Raw genomic sequence first — 11,192 nt, 5'->3', positions numbered from 1 at the left:
TGAGGGTGTGTGGTGTTGTTGGCAGGGGGTGGGTGGATAGTGGAGTGATAATTGAGGGTGTGTGGTGAGGGGTGGTGTGATGTTTGGAGTTTGAGGTGTTGTTGGCAGGGGGTGGGTGGTGGTGGGAGGGATGAGGTTTGATTAATGTCTAGTGTACCTTTTGGAATTTGATGAGGTGATCAACTGCATTAGATGCTGATATCTTCCCTGGCCTCTTTCGTCCCTGTGCAGATGGTGGTAGCAGATGTAGCAGCAGTATGATGGCAGACATGTCACTTTCCCAGCCTAGAGGCCAACAAGTATCAGGTTAACATTATGCCATAATTTTCCACCATCCTCAATATATTTAGCAACATGCTTCTCCACATTCAAAGACTTACCTTTTTCAACTTCAGTAGATGTCTCAGCGTTGCGCATTAAATCAAGAAGGTCTGTGGAGGGGACCAGTCCATGGCTTTCCTTAATGACTCCTGCTTTGAAAGTGGTAGGCCACCTCTCCAGGAACTTGTTGGCAGTCTGCTCACCAAACATCACTCTAAAATCTTGTTCTATCTGTAGTTTGAAAAAGAAAAAAAAAGGAGGACAACATGAGTTGGTACCTTGTGCTACATTTTACAATATGTCTCAATATTCAATGAATGTAGATGCCATACCAGTCCTGGTGTGTCTAGGAACCGTGGAAATACTGAGAAGACCTCTGCTGATTTGTTCTCATCATTGACCATGGCGTGGCGGTATACGAAAATGACTTTCATCTTTTCACAGATTGTCTCCTCATCAGCAGTGTGTCTCAACAAAACGATAGCGCATTCCACTTCCTCGTCAGTCAGGACTCTGTCGGCAGTAAAGGGTCTAGTACGCCCATGGCCTGGCCCACCAACTTTAGAACAAGACAATTTTGTTGTTGCTGTTAATAACTACACAGTTTTATATCCTCCTTTAAACACATTTCACAGGTTGATAATTCCACCTCATGATAAATATTACCTTTAGGAGATTTACTAACTGCAGGACCTCTTTCCTCAGCAGCTGTTCGTTGAATTGTCTTCAACCGCCATGCAATGTAGCCTGAACCACTTTCAGGATCGTAGTAATGTTCCTATGTATAATGTAGGCACAGTGTGATATATACATTCATATGATCTCTGAGCTCTGGATAAAAGCGTCTGCTAAATGCATAAATGTAAATGTAAATCTCAGCAGTTCGAAGGGCAAATATATTTTAAAACCTTTACTTACATAGCCATTCTGTGAATATGGGTCTTCAAGGTATGGAAACAGAGCGACAATCCCCTGTGAATACATCACTTTTACACTCTGGGGCGGAGATGTCCTGGTGTATTCAATAATCAACATTCATAGATAGCATTGAACAACATGACCTAAACAATAATTGCGATGTTTAAACAATGTCTCATGATAACATATTTGATCCATACTTACCCATGTGTTTCCGTCATCTCTGCAGTAAGTATGTTGATGAGCTGTCTCTGTAATTGATTTCGTTTTCGCATACTCCTCCATGACACGGTCACCTCCAGGCTTTGTCGTCAAGATTTTTTCAATCAGCTAAGAAATAAAATGTGCAGTATTGTATTTTGAAAAATACTTGGAAATTATGAAACAAATAAGATGCACCTCAAATTAAACATGTGAATCAAACTCCCCACACACTCACAACTCACAGCTTTTGCTTCATAGTTAATGCGGCAAGGCCTTTTAGGTTGACTTCCTTCGGCTGCAACTGGCTCCTCAGCTGGGTCACACAACGAGAAGTTGAGGATCACTGTGTCTTCAGATGCAATAGAGCATGGAGATGACGTGGACTGAGGGTTACCTGAGCATTGGGAAATAAGAACACAATTACATAGTTCAACACTTCCACTTCAACGATGTATGTGTAGTCTTATGCAGGTAGGCAGCAATTACCAGGTGCTTCATTGGCCAATGAAATTAGGAAAGTCCATGGAACTCTTGTACGATCTCCTCAAAAACCTCAGAGTCGACCTCTGTGTTAGACTGGTCATAAACCTTGATGTCCAACCGTCTGTCTTCAGCAATGTTAAATTTTAGACTCACTAGAGTAAAAGAAATAAACAGTGCACAAAATGTTCTGATGAGAAACATTTGCAATATGCCACCACTTGATTAGGCTACTTTCAATCCAAATTTAGTGACTAACCTTCTCTCAAGAAATCACCAAATGTTAGTTCAGGCAGCTTGATGTACTTCTGCACCCCGCTAAACGAGACACGCAGCAGCATTTTCTGTTTAATTTAAATTTAAGGAAGGTTGAATAACTGTTAATATCCATCAAAATATTCTCTGAAGAATCAGAGCAAAGTTATTAGAAAACGTAATGGTCTAATAAACACTCACGGACTTATGGTATCAATAGGCTGATATACGGGGTGTTAATAAACTTGTTAGCTGAGAGTATAACTTCCTGTCTTTCTAATGACTTTCTTGCCATTTAGCAATTGTTGAAATTACTCTCAATGTCTGGTTTCAGACAGGCACAAGTCAAGCACGACAACATAACATCTTGCAAATGATTTCAACTTGGGCAGAAACCACGTTGTCAAGCTAACTTGCTAACATTTTGGTAAGCTAACCCAACGTCACCCACCCGGCCGAAAAACTTCAATTATCACTAACCCATACATTGCACGGTGTTAACAAGTAAATAAAGTCTGAAATGTGTCATTTAAATGAATTTCGTTATCAACTGTATTACTTCTAAGTTCTTGACGTGGTATTGCAGTCGAATGCATCCGAACTTGAAGTCAGTGAGGCATATTGATTAGCTAACTACATCTATGCATGCCTAACTTAACTTAATACGCCTACCATCGTCTATCATCGTCAATGTATTGCAAAAAGTTGGTCGTAAGTGGAAAAATATCTAGCTAGATGGTGAAAACCTACAAATGTTCATACAAACTTACCACGATAGGTCTGCTAGTGGGGAGAGAGACGATTTCCAACGTGCCACTGCCAGCTCGAGCTCCAGTTCAGTTCTAGAACTTTCGCGGGGAATCATCACCATGTAGAGTAGATTTGGTAATTGTGTGCATGTTGGACTTAACTCTCACTTTTGACACTACTATTTAGACGATTTTACTCTGTACATTGTTATAACTACTCTATCCAGAGGAAAATAGGTTTACTCTGCAATAATGACACTCCATTTTTTACTGTGTGGGAACTGAAGTAAATCCTTCACAGTCTTTGAGGTTGGGTTTTTCTCCAGTAACAGTTAGTGCAATCTCTCAATAGGGAGGGTGTGTGCTAAGGTATGAAGGATGGGACGCCAGCATTCAATGATGTACATGGGGGCTTGAATTATAGATTTGTGACCCAATTGGGATAGTAATGGGACTAGATTGTCTTTATTTGGTAGCTGATGGCATTCATGCACATCAAGGATGTCAATCACTGCATCCATTTCAACAGAATCAAATTTCCCTAAGGCACTGAGAAGAACCTGTCTCTCCTGATCTGACAGATACTGTAGCATCCTTGCAGCTGCTGGATGCTGTTCCATACAGTGCCTCCTCCAGGAATGGTGCTGCTAGCTGCACTGGAAGGTATCCAGCACATTTCCACCCCAAAACCAGGACTCTTGCCACAGCCTGCCATTCTTCAATTTGAAAAGCATGCCTTATGAAAGGCACTTTGGCAGCATGCCCCATGGTGTATTTTTCATAGAACTCCATCCAGAATTCAGTGATGCAATCTCTGAGCAATCCTATCCCTTCTCCTTCTTCAAGCTGACCATTGGGTAATCTCATCTTAATATATATCTCTGGCCCTAATAGGTCAGGATCTTTGTATGCCTTGATGAGATCCCTAAGACAGTGCACTCTCCGTATGATTAATGTGACACCAGACGCACGGTCACTGTCAGAATCCAATTCAGGAGAAAACTCTTGTCCACTAAAGGCATGCTGAGGTGAGGCTGGGGTGAGGTCCACAAGCGGTGTTGGAGGAGAAGACGTTTCCACAATTTCTTCACTTACAGAAACCTCTGCACGGAGAGAAGGGGAGGGTCTAGGGTGGACTATTGGAGAGGGTTCAGGATCACTGACAGGCTGTGTTGATGGAGATGAATTAACCATTGGTAAGACAACAGACACTGTGACTGGGGAGGCCTCATTACCTGCCAGTGTGAGCTGTCCTTCCCAAACCACTGTATTATCCATGACATTGGTTGTGGGAATGTCGATGGTGACAGCAAAGTCATTTCCTGGTTGTGGTATTGTTGTCTCAAAATAACTTTCTGCAACATGTTCTGGAGTTGAGTTAGGAGAGGTTTGAGGTGTGGCTTCTTTCTCTGTCTCAGATACCTCTTCATCCCTTAACTTAGTGCAGAGATATAGTCGTAAGAAACGCACTACGACTGTACAGTTCCTCAATAGTGCTTGAACTGTTTACCTCAATCTTTGAAGACTGCATTTCAGTGTCATAGCTTGAGAGTTTTTTGTTCTTTGACTCTCCATCTGGGAAAAATGTGTCTTGAGCTCAACTCAATATTTCCCCCACTGTCATGTTTTTGTCAAAAGACGAATGTCTGGTCCCCCCACCATTAATGGCCTTCACCTGCTTGTATTGTTTTTTGTTGAAATCAAAATCCATCCAGCCTAACTCTACCCTCCTCTCTTTTCTTGCTGCATTTCGATTCCCAAGCCAGGTTGAATTTCTTGGAGGACTTGCACCTGGTGTAGCTCCTGACAGTCGCTGGCGCAGTCGAGTCAATATGTGGTCTCTTCTTGAACTACTGGCAGTTGAACTACTGGCAGTGTGGGATTGCCTACAAAAAGCCACTGTAGCTATCCGGTCTCCCGATTTTGGAATGTACTTTGCCAAGTCACTGTCACTCATCAGTGGTATCACGGATTGATCAATCTATGAGAAATAAGATAACATGGAGGAAATAAGTTATTGAAAAAACAAATAACAGTAGTGAATACAAAATGTATTTTTGATTATCAACACGGTCTGTACTGGATTTAAACACACTAATGATTAATGCCCCCCAACATTTTACATTAAACATGCTAAGACAATTGACCTACATTAAGCTATACAGTTCAGTTATTTTATTTAAGTATAAATAACAATAATGACAGCAACAGTATAGGACACAGACTCGTGGAAAAAAAGTTGTTCAGTCAAACTTTTCATAGTGAGGCAATCTCTGGAAATATTTCTCTCTCTAGGTCGTCCTCAGACGAGCCCTCCATCGTTGCTTCCAGGCATCCTGATTCTCCATACATCTGGCCAGTTCATTGGTACTTTGCGCTCCTGCATCCTTCTTGAGTACATCCACATATGTAAGTGTAGGACGTCCTCGAGACAGATGCCCATGGGTTGGTTCCCATAGTACCAATTTGCTGGCTGGTAGCTCTTGGTGTCTTTGGCAGTGTCCCGCCAGTCTCATTCTCCTGACAGCTACTTTCTCGCTAACCCTTGGTAGTCCTTCATACAGGATACTGTTGGTAAAATGTGTACTCTTGCTGATGTTAAGTACTGCACGCAGCATTCTGGTGTAGCACCCGTCTAAAGACTTCTGCAAGGTTGGCTTCAGGGACCAGCATTCGCTGCCGTAGAGGAGAACAGACTCTACCGTTGCATAGAAGAAGCTGAGTTTTATTTGACGGGGGAGGTTGGAGTTCCATACACAGGTCATGCCGTTCAGGGCCCTCCATGTGAGTGCCTTCCTCACCTTTAGGTCCTGCTCGGTTGAGTTGACCCATGAGCCCAGATACTTGAAGTCCTCGACTTCCTTCAGCACAGTGCCACCAGTTGTTGTCAGCGGTTGATGCTCCGGTGAGATGTTGTAGGTGATGACCTCTGTTTTCTTGGCCTAAGGCCAACCTTGGCGCACTCCAGCTCTACTCTGTTCAGGAGTTCCTGTGCTTGCTCCACGTTGTTGGAGAGCAGGCTGATGTCATCCGCGTAGTCCAGGTCTGTCAGGACAACTGCAGGGTGTCGCTTTGACCTCCTTGGGGTTAGGGTGAAGCCGAGGTCCTGCTCCCGCCCACTAATGGCTTTTCTGAGCGTGTAATCCAGGACTATGATGAAGAGGAAGGGGGCTAGTGTGTCCCCTTGCATTACTCCAGCCAGGATATCAAACTCCTCAGTGTTGCCATCTGGGGTAACCACCTTGGACCTCGTTCCTGCGTGCATGGTCTCAATAGCCCGGAGTAGGTTGGGAGGAACACCGTAGGCCTTAAGGATCTTCACCATCGTTCCTCTGTGGATTGAATCAAATGCCTTTTTGAAGTCGATAAAGCACAGTACAGCTGTCAGGTTATCCTTCTTCACCTCCTCGATCATTCTCCTTAGTGACAGGATCTGGGCTGTGGTGGACCTCCCTTCGCGAAAGCCATTTTGGCTCTCCCTCAGGTTTGGGTCGATGGCGCTCCTGATCCTCTTTAGTATCATGCGGTTCTATGTCTTTGCCTTGATACATGTCAGGCTGATGCCCCGGTAGTTGTCTGGCTTTGAGAGGTCTCCTGATTTAGGCACTGGGATGATGTTGGAGAGAGACCATACTTCAGGCAGTTTGTTTTGCAGTAGCGCTAGGTTGGAAAAATCCAGCATGATGTCATCGAGGTCACAGTTCTTTAAAACCTCTGGGGGTATGCCATCTGGCCCAGCACTTTTTCCAGCTCTCACTGTGGCTTTCGCCCGGACTACCTCAGTGACAGTGAATGGACCATCATCGATGTCTAGGTTCTGGAGGACTGATGGAATTTCTTCCCCGGCCCCATCTGCTGTTGAGCCCAGAAGGCTTCGGAAGTGGTTGAACCAGGTTGCCATCCTCTCCACAGGGCTGTGACCTTCAACCTGTCCCTCCTTTGTCCTTTTCCGCCCAGTCATTTCGTTGATGACCCTCCAGGCTTCCCCATACTGTTTTTCGCCTTGCGCAGCCTGCACCTTTCGCACCTTCTCCATCAGTTCCTCCCCCTTGATGTTGTCGTAGGTACTGAACAGAAGCTGCTTGGCTTCTCTCAGTTCCCCACTTCTCTGCTGGGTTGGTTCACGCTCGAAGTTGAGGCGTGCTTCCTCCACACTTCCTCGTGCCGCTAAGACCTCCGGATGTTTGGACTTAGGGATGTTCTGGCTCTGTCCAACACGGGCACACACATCCTGGTAGCCTCCTCGTTCGCAGCGACAAATCTCATATATTCGCTGCTGGGCTCCGCTCCCTTGTCCAGCTGCTGGAAACGATTCCTGACTTCCTCAGTGTACCTGGTTTGAAGGCCAGGATCGTTTGCGAATGCCTACCAATCGTGCCGGATCTTGGGACTAGGCTTGGGGACCCTGAGGCTCAGTCGCACCCTCATGCACACCACACGGTGGTCCGAACCCACCGAGCTGAACAAACTGTATGGCTCGGCATTAAGGATGGACTTCCTCCACTTTCTCCTCACAAGAGACCAAGTAAGTCACCATCTCTTGCCTTGTCTTTTCTGGAACAAGGTGTTCGCTGCCAGTAGTTTGTGCTCCGTGAGAAGGGTGGTGAGGTATGCACCATTGCGGTTGGTAGAGTCGTGGTATGGGAAGGGTGTGTCCTCTGGTCTGAGCCTTGCGTTGAAGTCCCCCAGGATTGCCAGGAAGTTGTGTGCTGGAACACCTCGTACGGCTGTTGCCAGGTCCTCAAAGAACTTCTCCGTCTCCTCAGTTGGGGCTACGTTGGTGGGTGAGTACACAACTATGACTGTTGTTACTGGGTTGCCTGAGAACTCTGCGTTAAGAATCCTGTCGGTGTGGTGGTAAACCCGACGGAGAGCCTTACGCGCCCGAGAACCCAGCATTAGCCCCACGCCGCCTGTTGCGGCCTGGGCCTCGTTTCGCCACGCAGACGAGGTGATGAACGTACATCTCTCTACTTTGTGGTAAACGATCTGGTCATCAGTGTGCACTCTTCTGTGTTCCTGGACTCCCAGGATCTCCACTCCCCGCTCCTCAGCACAGTGTGCTAGCTCCACCAATCTAGCTACTTCTCTCACTGTACATGCGTTGAAGGTTCCCATTCCAAATGGTCTCCGACAGCGCATGAGTGCATTGGACGGGGGGCTGTGATCGGACAGGACCCTCCCTGGTTTCCCAAGGTTTGAGGTCCTGTCGTCATGGTGTCCTCCAGAAGGAGCACCAGCACCACCGTCCGCTGCGTTGCTCCTGCGGACTCCCGCTGCTGGAAGTATAGGGTTTGGGATGACTTTGTTCTTCATGGTTGGCTTTACAATGCTGATTAAGGACTGTGGGGCGCAACTCCTCGCAGTCCCGGATTTAGTTCAGAGTGTCCTTCTCCTAGGTGGGTTGCCATCCAAGGCTATGAGCCCCTCCTGCCCATGCTATTTGCCCATAGCTGGGACAGTGGTTCAGCAGGCGTCAGGGCGTGTCCACTCGTCGGTGGGCCTGCGCACCGTGCCTCTGGGGCCCACTGCTGCTCCGAGATCCCCTACAGTTTGGCCTGGTACCTCACGGTCCCAGTATCCGAGTGTGGCCACGAGGAGGCACTGTAGAGGTCCTTGCGATGAAGAGGCTTTGTACCGGCAGAAGGAGACTTACGCGCTCTGCTCCTCTTTTCACCCTCTCCGTGAGGAGGGATAGCCGGCAGCAGTAGCTGAAAGCAGAGTAGCAAGCAGAAGCAGCATACAACATGCACTAACTACAAGCACAACTACCACAGAACTACTGCACTACGCATCACACAGCCCTGCATGCAAGCACGCTCACACCCGAAATATTTGGTTTTCTAATATATGACTGACATTCAAATACAGTAGTAGCTTATGCCCTTTTTATTCATTGTTTATATAGGGAGTATTTTTACTCTCAACTTATGAACTTTTTTAACAAAGGGAAATTACTTCCAGCATTAGCCTCTGTCCCCAAGGCTATTGTGAGGTTTTTTTCCGATAAGATCAAATAATTGCTTAAATAATGGTGTGAGGAAGAAAGCGTTTTTTGCCTGTTCTACTTGATTATGGCCTTTTGTTTGGACTCGTCAGTGTCGGGGGACCACAATGTGCCCATGGTGTTGGCAGGGCGAATTGTCACAGGCGTGATAGTGCTTTGTGCATGGTTTGGTTAAGTGTTCCGACACAAAAACATCTTGTTTGGAGAACCTTTCATTTGAGTTTAGTTTGGTAGGGCATAGGCTGACCTATGTTTGCCGGATTTAGCCAAGGCTTCGCAGTTTTGCACATTGTCAGTAGTAGCCAATTTATAGCCTGCGGGGTGCGGACCATAACCTAAGCCGAAAGCAAGGCAATTGCGAACCAGGGGTACCTGCAGGCGCATATCCATTCATCCGTTTTTGTTTTTTTTAAATAAAGTAGACTGAACATGTTTATATTGCTGACCTTTTCATGTTCCAGTTTGTCAATTACATCCTCGCTGATGCCCCTGTCCTTGAGGAAATCCCTCAGGCTAGCTGTCGGCTCCATCGTGGGCAGTGGCCCTACATCGAGGGGTTAGACAGAAAGGGTCACCTATCACTGTCTAATAAAATCACATGTAAGCTATAACATTGCGAGTTAACTTATACAAGCACAAGCATAACTTACCGGAGCCGAAAAGTGTTCCTCCAGCGCTGTCCAGTGAGTAGATAGTGGAAAGTGAATGGATCTGATCTGTTGTGTGTCTGGCGTGGGAATCACCGAAACCGACAGTTTACAATTAACTAAAGCGAGCACTCGATTAAGGAAAACGAGAGCTCGTTTAACCAAATCGTGCGCACAATTTGGTAAATAAATGTGCACACGTTATTAACTCGTGTGCACGTTTAATTAAATTGTTAATATAACGTGATCATGAGTTATTAAATCATGAACACGATTTAATAAATCGTACACACAAGTTAATAAAACGTTAGCACGAGTTAATTAAATGTGGTCACGTTTTATTAAAACGTGCGCTCGATTCCGTCAACATTAAAAATATATTGCATGATCCTTTACGGGCTCCGTAGATTTAACAAAGGTAAAGGGAAAAAATTTAACATATGTGTTGTTTATATTACTTGCAATTGGGATGAAGTAAAGATCTGCTGAGTATTTTAATAAAAAAAGGTTTGATTATGTTGAATTAAAAGCCCCAAAATGCAATGGGTCCACCAGACCCAGCAGGACACCCTGTGTAACAAAGAAACGAAAACCGTGTAAGGGTTAATAATGGGCCGTCTAAAGGCTGATTTTTGCTTCTACGTAACCTCCACGCCGTAACTACGCCGGTGCCCCGACGCCGTCGTGCATCTTTAGAAGTTCTGCGTCTCTCCATCGCGTTGTGTTTTGTCGCGGTGCAATTAACCTGAATGGTTATCAGTGCCTCTAGTCCCTTCCCAGGTATGACACAGACAATTATACACCAAATTTTCTGTATAATGGCCACTTCTTATTTTTTCCTATTACATTCCTCCACTTGGGGCAGCAGCTCCCTCCCAACACTGAGGGGGCACGCCACCATTGTCCAGCAGAGCACCATGGCCTCTGATTCAGTCATAAACACTGGTTTTGTCCTCAAGCTTCAGTTTTTTTGTATGCAGATGGAAAACAGCCAAATCATCATGTCATTTTTCAGAAGAACCCTAATGTTAAAACTACATGTTCTGCACTTAATTTTAATAACATATTGGAGTTTGTCTGGAGAAACATTTTATAACTCTATATGCATTTATTTGCAGGTAAACATGCAATACGGAGTTTGTCACATCTACATGAAGATGTTCTCCTTGCTGTTTAGTTGACCTGTTACAGATTAGTGTTCACACAGCAGTAATGATGATGCTCCTTCTTCTGCAGAAATTATACACATATTTCCTCCTTTTGTTTATTAGTGGTCAGACATTTAAGTGGAGATGGCCATCATCTGCTGTTGTTTAAATAAAAGCTTCTGTGCTGCCACCTGCTGGTTGTTTGTTTGTTTTTATCCTAAACACTGATAGCAGCAGTCCAGTTTACAGGCACTAAACTGAAGATCAAGAGCAATTTATGATTAACTTAAACAGTTCTGATGTCAAAACTACAGTTTAAACCCTTCACATCTTTAAAATGTAACTGTTAATAAAGAAACAATCAGCTGAAAAATGTCAACGTCATTATCAAATATGCCAGATATCATTGATTGTGTATTTTGACTTTCTCCTGCCAATAATGTATTTTCATCTGTCTGAAAAG

General features: G+C 45.0%; 1 pseudogene; it reads right to left on the bottom strand.

The window, feature by feature from the left end:
- Nucleotides 1–6,456: 6,456 nt before the first annotated feature.
- LOC134000478 (uncharacterized) lies at nucleotides 6,457–8,243 on the bottom strand (annotated as a pseudogene).
- Nucleotides 8,244–11,192: the final 2,949 nt, after the last annotated feature.

The sequence above is a fragment of the Scomber scombrus genome, chromosome 19, assembly GCF_963691925.1.
Source record: "Scomber scombrus chromosome 19, fScoSco1.1, whole genome shotgun sequence".
In the NCBI taxonomy this organism is placed as follows: domain Eukaryota; kingdom Metazoa; phylum Chordata; class Actinopteri; order Scombriformes; family Scombridae; genus Scomber; species Scomber scombrus.
The sequence above is the reverse complement of the archived record's forward strand: the minus strand, read 5'-3'. Positions and strand labels throughout refer to the sequence as shown.